This window comes from Chiloscyllium punctatum, chromosome 5 (assembly GCF_047496795.1).
Source record: "Chiloscyllium punctatum isolate Juve2018m chromosome 5, sChiPun1.3, whole genome shotgun sequence".
Taxonomy (NCBI): Eukaryota; Metazoa; Chordata; class Chondrichthyes; order Orectolobiformes; family Hemiscylliidae; genus Chiloscyllium; species Chiloscyllium punctatum.
The window spans coordinates 69,012,523-69,033,551 of NC_092743.1; the positions used below are offsets into that span (position 1 = coordinate 69,012,523).

At 40.5% G+C, this 21,029-nt stretch overlaps 1 protein-coding gene across 3 annotated transcripts in view; it reads right to left on the reverse strand.

The window, feature by feature from the left end:
- pcmtd1 (protein-L-isoaspartate (D-aspartate) O-methyltransferase domain containing 1) overlaps window positions 1-20,214 on the reverse strand; it is an 83,735-nt gene extending 63,521 nt beyond the window's left edge. Inside the window, exons 1-3 of one of the 3 annotated variants that reach the window (XM_072570510.1) lie at window positions 20,068-20,205; window positions 19,291-19,318; window positions 4,655-4,843 (exon numbers count right to left, since the gene is read on the reverse strand). The gene's annotated coding sequence lies outside the window, so the exon portion shown is untranslated. Of the gene's footprint in view, window positions 1-4,654; window positions 4,844-13,970; window positions 14,102-19,290; window positions 19,319-20,067 lie in introns of those variants that run through there. The other 2 variants (XM_072570509.1, XM_072570511.1) reach the window with 2 other exon arrangements.
- Window positions 20,215-21,029: the final 815 nt, after the last annotated feature.

Below are 21,029 nucleotides of genomic sequence, written 5' to 3' on the forward strand. Positions count from 1 at the left end.
ATATATGGTATGAACTTTACCTTGCAGGCCATCTCTGCCAAGCTGATGAGCCAGTGTTTATGAAGGCTGGACTCTTCCACAGATATTATATTCTTTCCTTTAAATTCCACAATTATATCTTGCTTCAAGTTAGTATTAGAGGTTATTGAAGGTTAGTTATTGAGTAATTTGAGTCTGTGGAAGTGCTTGGTGGTTCTCAGCTTGTTTAAAGTTGGTGCAATTAATTAAATTACCGTAGTTCTGTCAATAAAAATAAAAGGATTGGCTTTGGCTTCAAGCATTCTGGCCAGAGTGCTTGCTACCATTCAAAGATGCTATAGTTAATATAGCTCTTAGCCTACAGCATACAAATATTGAGCAGTGACAGCATGGACTAGGACTCATAATTCATAGTGGGAGGCAGAAGAGGAAGAGGAGTTGGAAAAGTGTTTTAGTAGGTGGCCATATCTGCCATTGTCTTCTCAAAGCACATTTTAAAAAAAAAAGTCCTAACAAGGCACTGGAGAAGTTCATGGAAATCTAAGTTGATAAAATGTGGAGCTGGAAAGGCACATCAGGTCAGACAGCATCACAGGAGCAGGCAACTCAATGTTTTGGGTCAGAACCCTGATGAATTATTTAAAATAATTGCCATGAAGAGGATTAGTCTCAGCCTTCTATGAATAAATGAAGAAACCATAGCCCCATCATAGGGCTGGTCTACATTTAACCCAAGGGTCACCATGCCTCAGGTGAGGTCCAACCAGTCCATGCCAACCACATTCCCAAACTAAATTCACCCCACCTCCCGACTGTTATAGAGTCATAGAATCATGGAGATGTACAGCATGGAGACGGACCCTTCAGTCCAACTCGTCCATGCCATGAATATCCTCCATATCCAAACCAAATCTAGTCCCATTTGCCAGCACTTGGTCCTTATCCCTCTAAACCCTTCCTATTCCAATACCCATCCAGCTGCCTTTTAAATCCTGTAGTTGTACCAGTCTCCACCACTTCCTCTAGCAGTTCATTCCATTCACACACCTGCCTCTGCATGAAAATGCTGCCCTTTAGGTCCCTTTCATATCTTTCCCCTGTCACTCTAAATCTCAACTCCCCCATCCCACCCCTCATGACTTTATAAACCTCCATAAAGGTTACAGGTCAGCCTCCGATGCTCCAGGGAAAACAGCCCCAGCCTACTCAGCGCCTCTCTCTATAGCTCAAATCCTCCAACCCTGGCAAAACCCTTGTAAAATCTTTTCTGAACCCTTTCAAGTTTCACAACATCCTTCCATGGCCCATATCTGTCCAAAGCTTTCCTATTCATTAATTTATCCGAATCTTTAAATGTTGTAACTACATGTGCATCCACCACTTCCTCTAGCTGTTCATTCCATACATGAAGCATTTTATAAAAGAGGGCTTGAGGGGCAACTTATTTTAAATCTTTCTCCTTTCACCTTAAAAGTATACCCCCTAGTTTTGAACTCCCCCACCTAAGAAAAAACCTTTTCATTGACTTTAGCTATGCCCCTCAATTTTATAAGCCTCAATAAAAGGCCACCCCTCAACCTTCTAGGCTACAGTGGAAAATGTTCCAGCCTATCCAGACTATTTTTATACCTCAAACCCTCCATTCCTGGCAACTTTCTGGTAAATCTTCCCTAAACCCTCTCCAGCTTAATAACATCCTTCCTATAAAAGAAAGGCCAGAACTGCACAGGAGCAGAGGCCTCACCAACATCCTGTACATTCTCAATATTACTTCTCAGCTTCTATACTCCATGGTCAGAGCAATGAATGTAAGCTTGCTAAACCCACCTTGTCAACCTGTGACTCAAATTTTAAAGAATTATATATCTGAACCCCTAGGTCTCTCTGTTCTACAACAAATCCAGAGTCCTATTGATAAGCTCGGTCTTTGTTTGTATTACTAAAATGCAATACTTCATTTATCCAAATTAAACTCCATTGGTCATTCCACAATGATCAAGATTTATTTGTAATTTTAGATAACATTCTTTACTATCCACTATGACATCAATTTTGGGCTCATCTGCAAACTTACTAACAATGCCTCCTAAATCCCCATACAAATCATAAACAAAAAGTGGACCTAGTATCAATCCCTGTGGAACACTGCTGATCACAGGCCTCCACTCCAATAAAACAACCCTCCACCACCACCCTCAATAAATGCTGGCCAGCCTCTGAGGCCCACATTCCAGGAGCTAATTAAAGAAAAAAAAAGGCTTCTACATTGTCTGCAAAATGCTGGTATTATAGCTGCATTGGAACAGTTTGGCCAGCAGTGCAGCAAGCCCAGGAGCACAGGTCTTCCCAACTATTATCAGAATGTTGTTAAGGCTATAGTCTTTGCAGTATCCAATGCCTCCAAACATTCTGTGACATCACATGGAGTGAACTGAATTGGTATCTGGGACGTTAGGATCTCTGGAGGAGGCCGAGATGGATTCTTGGCACTGAAGATTGTTGCAAATTCTTCAGCCTTAAACTTTGGACTGTGTGCTGGACTCCCCTATCATTGAAAAGGGATGGTTATTTGTAGATTCAAGTGATATAAATATCAAACATTAAAATTTTGTAGAAAAAAGGATCTATGTATAGGTGAAAACATTGGCTATCAAAAAAGATACCTCATGTTGTGAATCATACTTTTCTTTCACCCTGATCAAATTCCTGCTCCATCACTCATACGGTATGCAGATTTAACTTAGTAATTTCAAGCACTGCACAGTATGGATCTAGGCTAAAATAATTTAGTTTAGGGAAAAATTAGAAATTACAAAAAAAAAATTGTTTATTGCAGCTTCAATGCTGACTGACACCCTGAACACAATGGTTTGAAAACAACACTTCCACTTGTTTCAATGTATTTACTTTGCAAGTTCCAACATGCGGGAGAATTTGCAATCAGGTACTACAAAAGTTAACCAAAATCATTAGCTTTACAATACCAACTTCCTCGTTTGTTATACCCAATTTGTCAATACTGCATAACATTCAGAAGTGCACAACAGGTCATGGGTAGCACAACATTTTGGGGGCTGTAATTTTGGCAAACACTCCTGCCCATTTTCTATGTTACTTAGAAACAAAACAGCAATTTTCAGGCTGGCATTGCAAAAGAGCTGCCATCCCAACAATCCTATTTATTAGGAACAAATATTGAACTTTTAAACCATTTTAAAATATTTATGTAGTTTTTCTCAGTTTCATCAAGCAAGGTAATCTGGAAACTGGTCATCACAATAGTTTTGGACCAAATTGCTGTTAGATTGCCACTCCTGATCCTGTTTCTGGTGAAATTCTGACTCAAGCCTTGAGAAACATGGAATGCACCTTATTGTGAAAGTCTTCCAACATAGGATCAACACTGGAGGTCAAAGCATCCACCCTTTCTTCACAGCACTAACTGATGTATTCAGATGTTTGAAGCTCCAAAGCTTCTTTTGACAAGGAGAGAATGTAGCATGCAGTTGGCAGGAGAATAGGGTAGACAGCTGTGGATAGTCACTGGAATGGAGGAATTTTGATAGCTACTCAGGAGTCAGACCAGGTTTTAATCCCTTAACTTTTCCTGGCTGACTATACAGGTAAGCAAACTGGACCCCTCCAGAGTCTCTGACTTACTCAGAATTGAGCATATTATTGATGCACAAAAATAATAGTAGCTTTGCTACATTGCACAAGTTTTTGTTTTAAATTTATTCGTGGAGTGTGGGTGTTGCTGGCTGTCCAGCATTTATTGCCTACACTGAGTTGCCTTTGAACAGAGTAGCTTGCTGGGCCATTTCAGAGGGCAGTTAAGGGTCAACCATTGCTGAAAGTCTGAAGTCGCATGTAGACCAGACCGGGGAAGGTTTGAAAGATTTCCTTCCTTGAAGGACATTAGTGAACCAGATGGGTTTTTTTCTCTGACAATCAGCAACTGTTTCATGGTCATCATTAGATTTTTAATTCCGGATTATTATTAAATTCAAATTCCACCATCTGCTGTAGCAGAATTCAAGTCCCCAGAACATTAGTTTGATTTTCTAGATTAATAGCCTAGTGATAATACCGCTCAGCCATAGCCTCCCCTTGCCTTTCACATATAACACTAGATATACTTACAAGATAATTATCAAATTAATTTTATCCTCCTTCCAAATAATATAGCCAGACAGCATTTAAAAAAAAAGAACCACTATCAGTTTTAAATCTCTCCTGTTACAACGACTGACTCTAATTTGTATTCTTAAAACCCACGTTTCTGCTTTGATTGGCATTTCCCCATCTGTTCTTTCCATTTTGTTCATTCTCTTTGACACTGTGGTTTAACTTGTTAATTCTGGCCAGCTTTAGTTTTAAAATCTCTCATTCTCAATTGATAGAGGCAACATATAATCAAGCACATAAACTTAGAAGTCTTAAGTTTGGTCGCAGCAAAAGTAGAATGCAGTTTAAAATGACTTACAGTTGTAATTTGGAATGTAATCCACATTGGCATGAATGACAAGTAGATAAATACTCAATTCACAAATGCTTAGTACAAGAGAAGTACATAGTCTACAAAGCAATTTTGGAACACTGTAAACAAGATAAAGTTAAATTGTGAAAATATCAAGATCAGTATACAATGGATTGAATATGCTGCAAAACTTACGCTGAAGTAAATGAAGATTATTCTCAGAATTGATGTGAAGCAGAGTTAGGTTAGTATGTACTGCAAATAGGAAGTCTCTTTAGGCAGACACTGGATCCACTTCCACCTCCAAAAGCCAATGCAAACGATTCCCAAAACTGAATTTGAGATAAACGTGGGAGCATTTCTACAGCACTACTGCTTGTCTCACTGCAACAATTAAAAAAGCAAATTCTAATATTAGCAATTAAAATATGCACGTGAGCATGTCTGTGTAGATTACACTTGTGTTAAAATTGTAGTACAGTAATGCATAACATATACATTATACACAAAGCAGACTTTAATGCATATGTCATATTTTCACAGGAGTTTAGAAACTGAAATGGAGTAAAATTAATGAACTTCCAAAATGCATTTAGGATGGTGTTTCAGAAAGTGATTTTGGAACAGACAACAGGTTCCATTTCTGGGGTTAACCCAACAACCAAAGCTCACTTTTAGTAAAATGACTTACACAGCTACCTTGATTAGGACTTCTTTCCATCTTAGTACCTGGGGGAAAAAAATTACGGTTTCATTGTGTCTGACCCAACTAGTTGAACAGTGTCAACATCTTGTCCCGGTAATAAACCGGGACAAGTGATGGGCTTGTTAGTGGGTGAGCATTTTGGTGGTGGTGACCAAAATTCTGTGACTTTCACCTTGGTTATGGAGAGAGATAGGTGCATGCAACAGGGTAGGTTTAACAATTTTGGGGGGCGGAGGGGGGTGGGGTGTGGAGGGTAAATATGATGCTGCAAGACAGGATCTGAGGAGCATAAGTTGGGAGCATAGGCTGTCAGGGAAGGAGGTCATTGAAATGTGGAACTTTTTCAAGGAACAGATATGATGTGTCCTTGATATGCATGTTCCTGTCAGGCAGGAAAGAGATGGTCGTGTGAGGGAACCTTGGTTAACGAGGGAGGTTGAATGTCTAGTAAAGAGGAAGGAGGAGGCTTACATAAGGTTCAGACAGAGCATTGGAGGGATACAGGATAGCCAGGAGGGAGCTGAAGAAAGGGATTAGGAGAGCTAAGAGAGGGCATGAAAAATCTTTGGCAGGTAGGATCAAGGATAACCCCAAGGCCTTTTATGTGTATGTGAGAAACAGGAGAATGATGAGAACGAGGGTAGGTCCAATCAAGGGCAGTAGTGGGAGACTGTGTATTGAGTCGGAAAAAATAGGAGATGTCTTGAATGAGTACTTTTCTTCAGTATTTACAAATGAGAGGGACCGTATTGTTGAAGAGGAGGGTATGAAACGGACTGGTAAGCTAGAAGAGATACTTGTTAGGAAGGAAGATGTGTTGGGCATTCTGAAAAACTTGAGGATAGACAAGTCCCCCGGGCCTGACGGAATATATCCTAGGATTATGTGGGAAGCAAGAGAGGAAATTGCAGAGCCGTTGGCAATGATCTTTACATCTTCATTGTCAATAGGGGTGGTACCAGGGGACTGGAGAGTGGTGAATATTGTGCCCCTGTTCAAAAAAGGGAATAGGGAAATTACAGGCCAGTTGGCCTTACTTCGGCAGTAGGCAAAGTAATGGAAAGGGTACTGAGGGATAGTATTTATGAGTATCTGGAAAGACACTGCTCGATTAGGGACAGCCAGCACAGATTTGTGAGGGGTAGGTCTTGCCTTACAAGTCTTATTGAATTCTTTGAGGTGGTGACCAAGCATGTGGATGAGGGTAGAGCAGTGGACGTAGTGTACATGGATTTTAGTTAGGCATTTGATAAGGTTCCCCATGGTAGGCTTATGCAGAAAGTCAGGAGGCATGGAATAGTGGGAAATTTGGCCAGTTGGATAGAGAACTGGCGAATCGGTCGAAGTCAGGGAGTGGTGGTAGATGGTAAATATTCAGCCTGGAGCCCAGTTACAAGTGGAGTTCCACAGGGATCAGTTCTGGGGCCTCTGCTGTTTGTACTTTTTATTAATGACTTGGAAGAGGGAGTCGAAGGGTGGGTCAGTAAATTTGCAGATGATATGAAGGTTGGAGGGCTGTTGTCGGCTGCAAAGGGACTTAGGTATGATGCAGAGCTGGGCTGAGGAGTGACAGATGGAGTTCAACCCTGTCAAGTGTGAGGTTGTCCATTTTGGAACAACAAATAAGAATGCAGAATACAGGGTTAACAGTAGGGTTCTTAGTAAGGTGGAGGAGCAGAGGGATCTTGGCATCTATGTTCATAGCTCTCTGAGAGTTGCCACTCAGGTAGATAGAGCTTGTAAGAAGGCCTGTGGTATATTAGCGTTCATTAGCAGAGGGATTGAATTCAAGAGTCGTGAGGTGATGTTACAGCTGTATAGGACCTTCGTAAGGCCACATTTGGAGTACTGTGTGCAGTTCTAGTTGCCTCACTTTAGGAAAGATGTGGAAGCTTTGGAGAGGGTGCAGAGGAGATTTACCAGGATGTTGCCTGGAATGGAGAATAGGTCGTACAAGGATAGGTCGAGTGCGCTTTTCTCATTGGAACAGCGAAGGATGAGGGGTGACTTGATAGAGGTTTATAAGATGATCGGGGGAATAGATAGAGTAGACAGTCAGAAACTTTTTCCCCGGGTGCAACAGAGTGTTACAAGGGGACATAAATTTAAGGTGAAGGGTGGAAGGTATAGGGAGGATGTCAGGGGTAGGTTCTTTAACCAGAGAGTGGTGGGGGCATGGAATGCACTGCCTGTGGGAGTGGCAGAGTCAGAATCATTGGTGACCTTTAAGCGGCAATTGGATAGGTACATGGAAAGGTGTTTAAGCTAGGACAAATGTTTGGCACAACATCGTGGACCGAAGGGCCTGTTCTGTGCTGTATTGTTCTATGTTCTATGTTCTGCACCATTGCATTCAATATGCTTTCCTTTATTGCCAATTGAGATTTCCTTTTACCATGGCTGACAGGGTCCTTGCCCATATGTTGTGTAATTTCCACATTTTTGTTAAAAATGCCCCTCCTTCCCAACAGAGTTATCTTTGGTCTCAACTTCCACTCCATCAATCTCTACATTCAACAGATCTCTACCATTCCTAGCATCTCCAGTGTGATTCCACAAAATATCTTTACCCTTGTCTTTGTAATCCAAAGGGATTCTTCTTCCAAGACAATTTTATCCATTCTTTGACCAACTGCATCGCTTTCCACAGCATCCACAGGTGAAAGGTAATGCAAAAGAGGAGATATTGTATTTCCAATTATTAGAGTTTATGATCATTCCAGTGCAGACTCCAGGGCCCATCGTAGACTTGGACTTCCGGCCTCAAGGTGAAGTTTGGTGCCGTCTGAGCTGGTAGGACTGTTATTCTGAACTCATTTTTCTCTATTTTTCTAATTTGTTGATGGACATTTTATTTCTTTACTTTTCTATTTTTGGCCCTAAGAATTGGCACTTAAGAATCTGTACCTAGGTACCTAAGATGGTTAATCTTTTTCACAAAAAGAGTGACAAACTCACCTGACCAGTTACCGTTCCAACGGTCTATTTTCAACAAGTCATTAATAGTATGTCAAACGGCACTTGCAAAGGAATGGTTAACATAAAATAGTTTTGGATTCACAAGTGCCACTCAGATCCTGACCTCATTACAACCTCGGTCCAAAAAAAAAATGAACAGAAGAACTGAACGCCAGAGAAGAGGCAGGTGCGACCATGCTTGACAACAAGGCAGCATCTGATAGACTATGGCATCAAGGAGCCATGGTAAAACTTGAGTCAATTTGTAGCAGGAGGAAATCTTTCTGCTGGTCAGAGTCATGCTGACCACAAAGGAAGACAGTAGTAACTGTTCGAGGTCAAACATCTCAGTCAAAAGGCATTTCTGCAGGAGTTTTATCCCAAGTTCAACCATCTCCAGCTGCTTCATCCATCTTCCCTCTATCATTCATTAGGTCTGAATAGGCAATGTTCACTGTTGATTGCATAATGTTTAGCACTATTCATGACTGCTTAGATACTTAAATGCCCATGTATTTACCCACTCATCAGGAACATCTTTCCTGCATTTATCCAATCTGGTTTTGTTAGAATTGTATTGGTTTCAATGAAATTCCCCTTCATTCTTCTGAAGTCCAGTGAATATAATCCTAAAGGTTTTAGTATCTCTTCATATGCGAGTTCTGCCATCCCAGGAATCAGTCTGGATAATAATCTGCTTCTTGCTTTTGCTACCAAAGAGAATAACTTCACATTTTTCAACATTATATTTTATTTGCCATGCATTTACCCACTCAATCAACTTGTCAAAAATCACACTGAAGCATCTCTGTATCCTCCCCACAGTTTACCCTCTCACCCAGCTTTGTGGTGTCTGCGAACTTGGAGATATTATGTTTATTTTACTCATCTAAATCATTGATATGTATTGTGAATAACAATTCAAGTTGTTGAATCACAATGTTAATATGGTAATATGTATAAGACATATTAGGCAGGAGTGTGAAGAAATTCTCTCCACTTGTTTGGGTGGATGCAGCTCCAGCAACATTGAGAAAGCAAACCTGTTTGATCTGCACTCCAGCTGCCATGTTCAACATTCACTACAACATGCATTGAACTAACTTACTCAGGCTCCAGTAACAGCACTTCCAAGGATGTTATCTCTACCAACTAGAAGAGTAAGAATAGCAATTGAATAAGACATCATCACCTACAATTTCCTCTCTAAACCACACACCATCACGATCTGGAACTACAGGTCGGATATCCATATTTCTAAAAATCAAACAGACCTAAAAACCAAAAAGGTCTTTTCAGAAATAGATTCAAGTAGACCTGTAGACATGTCGAGGTCTTGCACTTTGGGGAAAAAAAACTTTCAGCTTCGTTTGGGCCAAGTAAAGTTTCTCTCTCCTCTAAAAGGAGCTTGAATGGAGCTGTAGACATGCAGAGTTTGGCCTTTTGGGGTTTTTTAAAAAAAAAAGGTCAGTTCAGGACAAGCAAACTTTTTTCCCCACAAAAGGACATAACGGATTAAAATGTAGACCCACAAACAGAAAATATCCTTGTAATGAAAGCCAGTTCGCCCCGAGGTTTTGGGATAAAGAACTCTCAACCTGCAGATCACTGTTCTTCCACTGTCATTTTAGGAGACCATTCCATCCATGACTCCCTTGTCAGATCCACATCCCACATCAGCCCACACCCAACTCTCAGCACCTTCCCCTGCCAAAGCATGAAGTGCAAAACCAGCATTGACACCTCCATCCAAGGCCCTAAAGGACCCTTCCACATCAGACAGAAATTTACCTGTACTTTCACACAAGTCATCTATTGCATCCGTTGTTAAACAAATTCAAGTTTAAGAAATAAACAGCAGGGTTACATAGGAACTATAAATTAGAGTGCCTGAATTCAACGTCAAACTGAGAACAAAAAGGGAAAAATAAAATCAGGTAGAGATTATGAGTGTGAGAAAAATGAAGAACGAAAATAAAATGTTTACATTTTATATTTCTATGATCTTTTCAAACAAGTAATAAAAGTTTCATAGTCATATTTTCAGTTTGGGAGAATTGATTTCTGGCAATTATTTTTTTAAAGGTTCAATTTCAGGTTATGTGCTTCACTGGCTGCACTAGCCTTACTTGCCCTTGAAGGTGTTCAGCTGTCTATTTGAACAGCTATGGTCAATTTGGTGCAAACACAACCAAAAAGCAATTAGAGGTGGAGTTCCAGGATATTAACAGAGAACAATGAAGGAATGACGATATATTTCTAAAAGAGGATAGTGAATGACTGGGAAAGGAATTTCAAGATGATGTCATCCCAAAATATCTGCTACCCTTATCTTTCTAGGTATGCGTTTGAAAGGTGCTGTCGAAGAAACATTACTGGATTTTTGTAAAGCACCTTGTAGATGGTACACAATTAGTGTTTAATCATTGTTCAATGAATATTTTTGATGAGATGCCAAATTATTAAGTAGTGCTTGGACTTGCAATTATGTGGTTTAACTTTGCATCGCAAGTTTAGTTCTAACTCTCCCAAGTAAATACAGCAATTTTAGACCACTCAATGCAATCTAATGGCAAAACAGAAACCAAATTAACATTTTCACGAAGTTCCTACATATTTATGCTTAAATAAGATCAAGTCCATCAGCCTCACCATATTTTGACAAAGTCTTGGTCAATATGATTCAGTTTGAAGATAGGTTTGAACGAGGAAGTCACAGACATTTTACAGAGGCTCAAAGAATGCAGACAGTATAGTAACCAAAAAAGAAAATACTGGAAAATCTCAGCAGGTCTGGCAGCATCTGTAAGGAGAGAAAAGAGCTGACGTTTCTAGTCTAACTGACCCTTTGTCAAAGCTAGTAAGAGTATAGTAAATTGGTTTCAAGTGTTAACATGTAATTCTACAAAACAATGGTAAATACTCCATAGGTATTTGTTACAATATAAAGCCTATACACACACCCCCAAAAGGTAAAGCCTTTATATGTGTAGTTAATGAGGCAGTATGACTCACATAAATGAGAAAAGTGGAAATCCAGCACAAGAGGAATAGTCATTAAATGGCAATAAATATGGCAAAGCAATGTAAAACAAAGACAAGAGATATGAAAACCAACACTGAAAAAAAAAAGAAATATAATTATGAAAATTACAGTGGCAAAGTATAATATGGGCTACATAAATCAACGCATCCAGGCTTGTTTGACAACTTCTTCCAAATTTAAAGCTCTATAACAACTATAACGGCATGGTCAGCAAACGCACAGGAGTACATACAGGTCCCCTCCAAGCAACACTCTATCTTGACCTAGAATTACATCACCATTCCTTCATGATCACAAGGTCAAAACCAACCAACTCCCTTTATACTACTGTGGGTCCTTACACCCCTAGAACTGCAGTGGTTCAAGAAGGTGGCCCACCATCACCTTCACCACATCTAGCCAGCAACACCCACTTCCTATAAATGAACTTAAAGGTAATGGCAAGGACTATAATTAAATGATAAGAAAATTGTTGACTTATCATATGCAAATATTGTATCTGTTTTTATAATGGAGTAAAAGAACAAAAATGCCAGATAGCGCTAGTTCAGATTCACCTTGACCAGTCTGTTTAGTTCAGAGAACAAATCAGAATGCTTCCTTGATAGCGGAAGGCTAAGAGGTCAGGAGGGGTAAAAGCGTACATATCACTAAAGATTAAGAGTACAGGTAGAATCAGAATATAGATAACAGAAGGAGGCCAATCAGCACATCTTGCTTCAGTTAGAACTACCCAATCAAATTCCTGAAGATCACCACCTCCATTCTCTTCCTTTAACCCAGTAATTCCCTGCCTAATGTATATATCCAATCACTGTAAAGGTCATTAAATCTATTTCCACTGTCAGGTATATTGCAGATCACAACAATGCAAAACTAGAGAAGAAAAAATTCCTCATGTTACTTCTGGTCCTTTCACCAAGCACAGTCATCTGTTAATTCACTGACAGAAGGCTGGGAAACATAAGTAATTCTTCTCTGGAACCAATTTTTCTTAGTTACTCTATCAAATCTGTTTAAGATTTTCAACACTACTTTTTCCTTGCTCGAAGGAGAAAAAAAAAATCCACATTTTCTACTTCCTCGTCCCTGAGCCCATTCTAGGAAATCTATTTGTCCTCTTTCAAAAGGTCTTAAGACATCGCTCCTGAGGGAAGGTCGAAAGAATTGGACACAGTACCGCCTTAATTAGAATTTGTTTGTTTTTGCACTCTGTCCATATTAATAAAGTCAAAAGGATTGTGTAAACCCTTCTAATTTGACAGGTCATCTTCAGTGAAGATGTACGTACACCCTTTTAACGCTGTAAAATTTATCTCTTATAGCTCTCCTCTCTACATTATGTCAATTCACAAGTTTCATCTGTAGTCTCTTTTTCACCAGTTGCTTTATCCTAAAGTCTGTTGTTAATTGGTCTCTTTAATTACGTCAGTTAGAAAAAGGTTAGAATCGTGCTTCGTTATAATGACATTAATATTATATATACACATGAAAGAAAAATCAGTCATCCCTATAGCTAGGCTAGAGAAAAAAAAAAGTATACTTCCGTCCACCTGGCAATCTTTCACTACTCTGCACCAGCCACAGTAATTTTAACTTGCATTTTACTAACAAATCTACGAAGCAGAACGTTGTGAAAAAGATTTGCAACCGTAAGACTCTCATCAACCTCCTATTAACAATGCCAACTTCACCCTATTAAATTACTCAAATACGATCTAATTTAACAAAATAAAAACAAAGTATTGCAGATGCTGAAAACCTTAAACAAGAACAATGTGCTGGATAAATTCAATGGGTCTGCCATCATCTGGAGAGAAAGAAACAGAGTTAATATTGAATCTTATAGTTGGAACGGTGGACTCAAAACATTACCTGTTTACAGATGCTGCTAGATCTGCTGATTTTCTTCAGCACTTTGATTTTGATTCAGATTTCTAGCATCTGCAGTTCTTCATTATTTTTATCATACCCATTTTCATAACGGTGTTCTTTATTGCTACTATTTTCAATAGAACAGAATATATTAACTTAATACATCTGTCTTCACAATGTCTCATATTTTCAGTTCCTGTTATAAGAACTTATCAAAAAGGAATACAGACCTTTGTCAATGGAGATGGAGTACAATAAAACTTAAGTGATGCTTCACCATCTGGGATTCACACCTAGACTCACCAAACATTAGCCTGAAGTACTGGATTACTAGTCCAATGACATTAAAACTGCACCACCAACTTCCAACAGGATTTGGTTTTGTGCATCAGAAAATATATTATCCTTGGATGATTATAGTACAAAAAAGAAATTAAAGTACTGAGTTGCATAAACTTTGCTGTCATTCTCTGAATTTAGAAAGTTGAGATCTCTAAAATTATAACGAAGAGTGGACTCAAATTCAGACTCTCATGTAATGTTCTATAGATCCAGCAACAAATACCCCAACAGTAGAGAGTGTAATTTGAATCCAATAAAAATCAGGAATTAAAAAGACCAATGCTGACCATGCCAATGCTTACAGAAGGAAACTGCTGTCCTTGTCTGGTCTGGCCTACACGTGACTCCAGCCCCATAGCAGTATATTTGACTCTTGACAGACCTCCGAAATGGCCGAGCAGACAATACAGTTATAACAAAACATAAAGTTATTGAACCAGGCATTAAAATGTCAAGGCAAATATAGCCCTGTCGACCCTGCAAAATCATTCTTAGTAATATCTAGTGGCTAGACCCAAAATTGGGAAAGGTTTTGCATAGACTAGTCAACCAACAGCCTGACAGTAACGTTCATAGAATCATACCTTATAATGTATTAGAAAAGCGCTGAAAATGTATTGCTGGAAAGGTGCAGCAGGCCAGGCAGCATCCAAGGAGCAGGAGAATCAACATTTCGGGCATGAGCCCTTCTTCAGGAACACATTTTCAGCTCTGATCTCCAGCATCTGCAGTCCTCACTTTCTCCTAATGTATTAGAAAACACCACACTATCACCATCACTATCCCTGGTATGACTCGTCCCAACGTAGCACAAACCCAGCATTGGTGGAAGCACTGTGGTATATAATCAGAAGGGAGTAGCATGGGAGTCCATTGACTCCAGACCCTATGAAGTCTCATGGCATCAAAACAAACATGGACATGGAAATCTCCTGCTTTTTAACCCCTACCCTCAAAATCATCTGATGGATCAATGCTCCTCCATATAGAGTACAACTTGAAAGATGCACGGAGGTTGGCAAGGGCGCTAACTGAGCTGGTTGAATCCTAAAGGACGATCTGCTAGACTTAGTATAGTATGCAGGTGGTGAGGGAAATCAAATGAGAAGGAAAAGTATAAAACTTCATTCTCACCAATCTGCCTGCAGCAGTTACATCAATCCATGAAAGTCTTGCGAAGAGTGACCACTGCACACAGTCATTATGGAGATGACAACCAGCCTTCACATTGAGAATGCAATCTTTTATGTCAATCAGCATCATCACAGTGATAAATTCTAATAAATACTGCAACTCAAGACTAGGCACCATGAGGTGCTGTGGGCCATCAGCAGACTTGTACTCAAATAAAATCTGTAACTTCACTGCATGAAATATCCCCCACCATTAACATTGAGCCAGATTCAAAGAGTGCAGGACAACATCAAGAACAGCACCAGGTTTACTTAAAAGTGAGGTGCCTACCTGGTAAAGTGATACAAAAGGAATACTTGAGTGAAAATTGTGTAAGTAAGACTGATTGACAGGACTAAGTGATTCCACACCTAGCGGATCATTTCAAAGATCAGTAGTTCTGCCATCACATCCCAGTTTTAAATAGTGGTGGACAATTAAACAACTTATCACAGGGAACACCACCACAAATATTCCCCCCATCACAATAACAGGGGACCCAGAACACTGAGGCAAAAGAGAAGGTTGAAGCATTTGCAACAATCTTCAGCCAGAAGCGCTCAGAGATGATTGGGCTGGTTCTGGAGGTCTCCAGCATAACAGATGTCAATCTTTAGACAATTCAATTCAATCAAGAATTGGATGGCGGCATTTAGATACCACCAAAAGCTATGAGCCCTGACAACATTCCAACAGTAATCCTGTTGACTTGTGCTCTCTGCAGGGTGTTCCTCTGGGGAGTGTGCTAGACCCAAACATTTTCAGTTGTTTCATCAATAACCTTCCCTCAGTCATAAATTCAGAAGTGGGGATGTTCATTGTTTAATCAATGTTCAACATCACTTGCAACTCATCAGGTGCTGAAGCAGTCCCAGTCCAAATACAACAACAACATCTGAATAATATCTAGGTTTGGGTTGAAAAGTGGCAAATAACAGTAAGGCCACCCAAGTGTCCAGCTCCAATAAAAGAGAATCCAACCATGTCTCAATATTAAATGGCATTACCATTACTAAATCCTCAACTATCAACATCCTGGGGTTACCACTGACCAGAAACTGAAGTGAACTAGCCATTTAAATACTGCAGCTGTAAGAGCAGACCAGAAGCTAGGAATCCTGAAAGTCTTTCACTTCCTATCATCTATAAGGCACAAGTCAGGAGTGTGTTGGAATACTCCCGACTTGTCGGTTTGAAGCTGAACTCATCAACACTATAGAAGCTTGACAATATCCAAGACTACAGTGGCCCACTTGATTAGCACCACATTCATAAATATCTGTTCTTTTCACCAACAATGCTTAGTAACATCAGTGTGTACTACCTACAAAAACGCACTGCAGAAATTCACCAGGCCTCTCAGACTGCACCTTCCTCACCTATGACCACCACCATTTACTAAGACAAGGGCAGAAATTACATGGGAATATCACCACCTTCTCCTCCAAACCACCTACCATCCTGACTTGGAAATATATCACTGACGTCACCCTACATAATAGGTTCAAAATCCTGGAACTCCGTTCCTAATGCCATTGTGGTTTTACCTATGCTAAACGGATTGCAGTGGGTCAAGACGACAGTTCATCACCACATTCTAAAGGGAACAAGCAATTGTCAAGAAATGCTGGCTCAGCCAGTCATCTACATTTCATTACTATATAATTAGAAAGTACTATTTGCTGTAGTAGAGAACGCAGACAAGAAGGTACAATCATAAGATTGTAGCCAGGCTGTTTTGGAGTGAAAAATAAGGAAGTAGCTTCTCTACACAGCACACAATGGAAGTCTAGGCGTTGACAACAATTTGCAATTATATAGTAGCTCGGACATAATAAAACACCCCAAAGCACTTCATTGGTGCTGTCAAATAAAAATCTGGCACCAAGCCATAAGCAAATATTAGAACAGACAAAAAGCATGGTCAAAGAGGCAAGTTTAAGGAGTGCCTTAAAAGGAAGAGAACCAGAAAAGTTTAGGGATAGAAATCTTGGAAGATTGTAGGCAGGAGTTTACATAAAATAAGGCAGTATAAAGCCACAGAAGGATTCAAAAATAGTAAGTTTAAAGTGAAGACACTGCCAGATCTGGAGCTAGCACAGGTCAGCAAACATAGGGGAAAGGATGAAGTGAACTTGGTGCTGCTTAGGAGACAGACAGCAATAATTGCAATGAGCTCAAGTTGACAGAGGCACAAAGCAAGTGACCAGCCAGAGTTGCTGGAAATCTAGAATTATCAAATTATTTTAGTCTTCCCACTGTTTAATTGGAAGGAATTTCTGTTCAAAAAAAAAATCTGACACCAAACATGTAATTCCAATTCAGAGACAATGGAGAATCAAGAGATAGTCATAAAGCAGTGTTGGGTATTATCAGAATATACACGGAATAGGATTGTCACTAACTGACAACAGTAGTGGATGCTCAGTCAATTAGAATCTTCAAACCTGGAACTGACCAATTTTAGCTGGGCAAGGGTATTAAGGAAAATGGAACAGTCCAAAGATGTGCAGGGTCAGGTGAATTGGCCACGCTAAATTGCCCGTAGTGTTAGGTAAGGGGTAAATGTAGGGGTATGGTTGGGTTGCGCTTCGGCGGGGCGGTGTGGACTTGTTGGGCCGAAGGGCCTGTTTCCACACTGTAAGTAATCTAAATCTAATCTAAATTACAAATGGATTTGAGGTACAGATCAGCTATGTTGTAATTCAATGAGAAAATAGGTTGAAGAAGTTGAATGGCCTATTTCTGTTCCAATATTGACAGTTGATAATATACCAGTCTAAGGCTTTAACTGTGTTAATTTAAACCAGAAAGTTAGTTACTATAGTGCAATAAAGGATTTGTATATAAACAAAGTGCAATGTTTAGTTTTACTCTTGGCCAAGGAAACTGCATCCATAAACCCTCCTCGCCTTCAAAGTACAAAGTGAATTCTCTAGTTCCACCATGAACGCATTTTTATCCACAATTTAAACATGAAATAATTACCTGCAACAAATTAAATAAATTTCTGAGATACCTTACAAATGATATCCCGAGGATCTCTATAACACAATTCCTTTATTGCATGGCTTTAAAAAACAGAAAAAGTTAGAAGCAACAACTTTTTTTGCCAGAACATGCTTCTGTAGTAAGAACATTTATTTATTTCAATTAGGTTTTCGTGAAGCTTTATGATTAGAATATGATGTCACCTCCACAAAAATACTTTTGGAAAAATCATGAACAGAACACAGAAGGCATACTGCCCAAAAGATTGCAGTAATATATTTATACATGCAATCATGCATATTCAGAAAATAATACACCATGTCTTGTATAAAACATCTATACTTTCAAAAGGTTTTTTTAAATTTATGATGTCAATGTCACTGTGCATTTTTCTGCAGAATACCATGTCTTGGGCCCAATCCATCCTACTCACATGCCTAAAGCCTATGGGCGAGTAAAGTTTTTATTATCAGTATCATTTCAAACTGAGTTTCTGTAAACTAACCTTTTCTGAAGTGTATTTATTTTACATTTCATTTTGAGTAACGACACCTCTTACCCAGCTTCAATCTTTCCATAATGCTTTAAACTCTTCATTAATATACATAGTCGAGTAGCAAGTAAATATAACATTCTCAATGTAGTTCAATGATATGGAATTGCTCAGAGACAAACCCCAAGAACACTATTTTTCAGACACTAGTCATTGTTCTCCTTCTACTTCCATATTTAACTCCAGTATTGAGATATTGTTCCTTGTTCTTCTGGACAGATTTGCTTCCATACAGCAAAACAAAAAGGAATAACTTGAAAATTACAAAAAAAAACAAGCAACAACACAAACACCACTTCCAAGTTCTGTAATGAGGCTTTGTTTTTTCCTCTCTATATATGGACTAATTTTCTGGTGGTGCACCCCTTCAGCTGCAGGTGCACAATCCAATTTTTGGGATGGCAATAATGAGAACTAGAATGTTCCAACGTGTGTGTCAACATGTGAAGCTCTACATCAGAAATCAAAGCAAAAACAGTGGCCCTTTGTAGTTTTTTCTTGTTTCCTCATTGTTGTTACAACCAAAGACCTTTGGACTTGCTGCAGCTTTCTAATACCCAAACAAATAATTGTTTTTCACTTGAATCCCAATTGTAGAATTTTCTTCACAAACTCTTCTACAAAAAGAGAAATTACACTGTGCACATTACTAGCATGATCACTAGGTGTCTAAATGAATTTCAACCTTAGCACAGGGTCTTACACACCATTTCCAAAGAATCAAAAGGACTCTTGCAGTTTGTTTACCAAGTTAGGGGTTGTGAAACAACTTTTAGAACAAGTTAACATGAATTCAACAAAGTTAAAAATCACACAACACCAGGTTATAGTCCAACAGGTTTAATTGGAAGCACACTAGCTTTCGGAGCGACCCGATGAAGGAGCGTCGCTCCGAAAGCTAGTGTGCTTCCAATTAAACCTGTTGGACTATAACCTGGTGTTGTGTGATTGTTAACTTTGTACACCCCAGTCCAACACCGGCATCTCCAAATCATGAATTCAACAAGGTACAGTAAAAGTATTTTTAAGTTTTAGATAAATATGCACAAAACCCAGTCATATCTAGACCAAAGGACATGTCTGTCCTTCCTCGCACCGTATGATTAACAGTAACATCACATTGCAAGATACAAGCCAAAAACTTGGAAGCAAATTTCAAGCAAAGTTTTGAAAATAAAAATCAGCACCATTCCTACGTCGGTCTTTTCTTCAAACCTGCAGACAAAAAGAAAACATGTGTCGATTGTCCAGTTCATCTGCACAAATAATGGAAAGCGGTATTTAAAACCTTCTTTACCCGAATGTTTGCTTTGACTACTATGCGAATAGTTAAATAGGTAAACAAGGCTCCTTAAAACTTTAACTCCCAGCAAACCATATTAGAGATCGCTACCACGAAAAAAAACAATGACGACATTAGCAGAAACCGTGGCACTTTAAATACAAAGTTCACTACTCAGGGCTTCAATGTTTGGAAAAGTATAACAAAGCACAGCCAGTTTATGAAAAGGCGAGATGAGTACTTCCTCCAGAAGAGATCAAAGGCAGTGAGTAGTTAACGCTGGCAGAGTTAAGGAGAGTTTAGAGTTGGTGAGTGTGGGCAGACAGAGCGCGATTACTGGGCTCAGCTGATCATCTGTCTGTGGCATCGTGCAGCAAATAAAGACAAAAGGAGACACATCCTGTCTGCTCCGCACACTCTTCACAAGTCCGGCCTACAACCCCGCTGGTCCCATCACCCTAGGGCCACCCTGACAGGCGTCGGGCCTCCTGCAGAGGCTGCGGGCCGGGAGTAGGGGAGGGGGGAGATTGGGCCCGCTTCAACCGGGGAGAGTCAGTACCTCCAGGCCAGCCGGCCCGGGACAGCCCGGGGTGGGGGTGGGGGGTGGGGGGGCACGGGGACAGGGACAGCAACACCGCGCTCCTCACACACATCTTTACAAATACAACCCCACAACACCCACCGTATACAGGGAGCTAGACCGGGACAATGAGGCCGCGAACCTCGGGGCCCCGCTCGGTCAGTCGCTCCAGCTCAGCCACCGCTCTTCCTCAACTCCAACTCCAAAACAGCTGAGGATGTAAACACTGTGTCACATGACTGAGGGCCCCGGCTCCGCCCCCAACACCTCGACTGCGCAGGCACTGCACACAGACACACTGTTCACTGTACTGTACACAGACACACTGCTCACTGCACACAGACACACTGCTCACTGTACTGCCACTGCACAGGGGCACACTGTTTACTGCACACAGACACACTGCTCACTGCACACAGACACACTGCTCACAGCACTGCACACAGACACACTGCTCACTGTACTGCCACTGCACAGGGGCACACTGTTTACTGCACACAGACACACTGCTCACAGCACTGCACACAGACACACTGCTCACTGCACACAGACACACTGCTCACTGTACTGCCACTGCACAGGGGCACACTGTTTACTGCACACTGCTCACTGCACACAGACACACTGCTCACTGTACTGCACACAGACACACTGCTCACTGCACACAGACACACTGCTCACTGTACTGCCACTGCACAGGGGCACACTGTTTACTGCACACTGCTCACTGCACACAGACACACTGCTCACTGTACTGCCACTGCACAGGGGAACACTGTTTACTGCACACAGACACACTGCTCACTGTACTGCCACTGCACAGGGGAACACTGTTTACTGTACACAGACACACTGCCCACTGTACACAGACACACTGCTCACAGCACTGCACACAGACACACTGCTCACTGTACTGCCACTGCACAGGGGAACACTGTTTACTGTACACAGACACACTGCCCACTGTACACAGACACACTGCTCACTGTACTGCCACTGCACAGGGGAACACTGTTTACTGCACACAGACACACTGCCCACTGTACACAGACACACTGCTCACA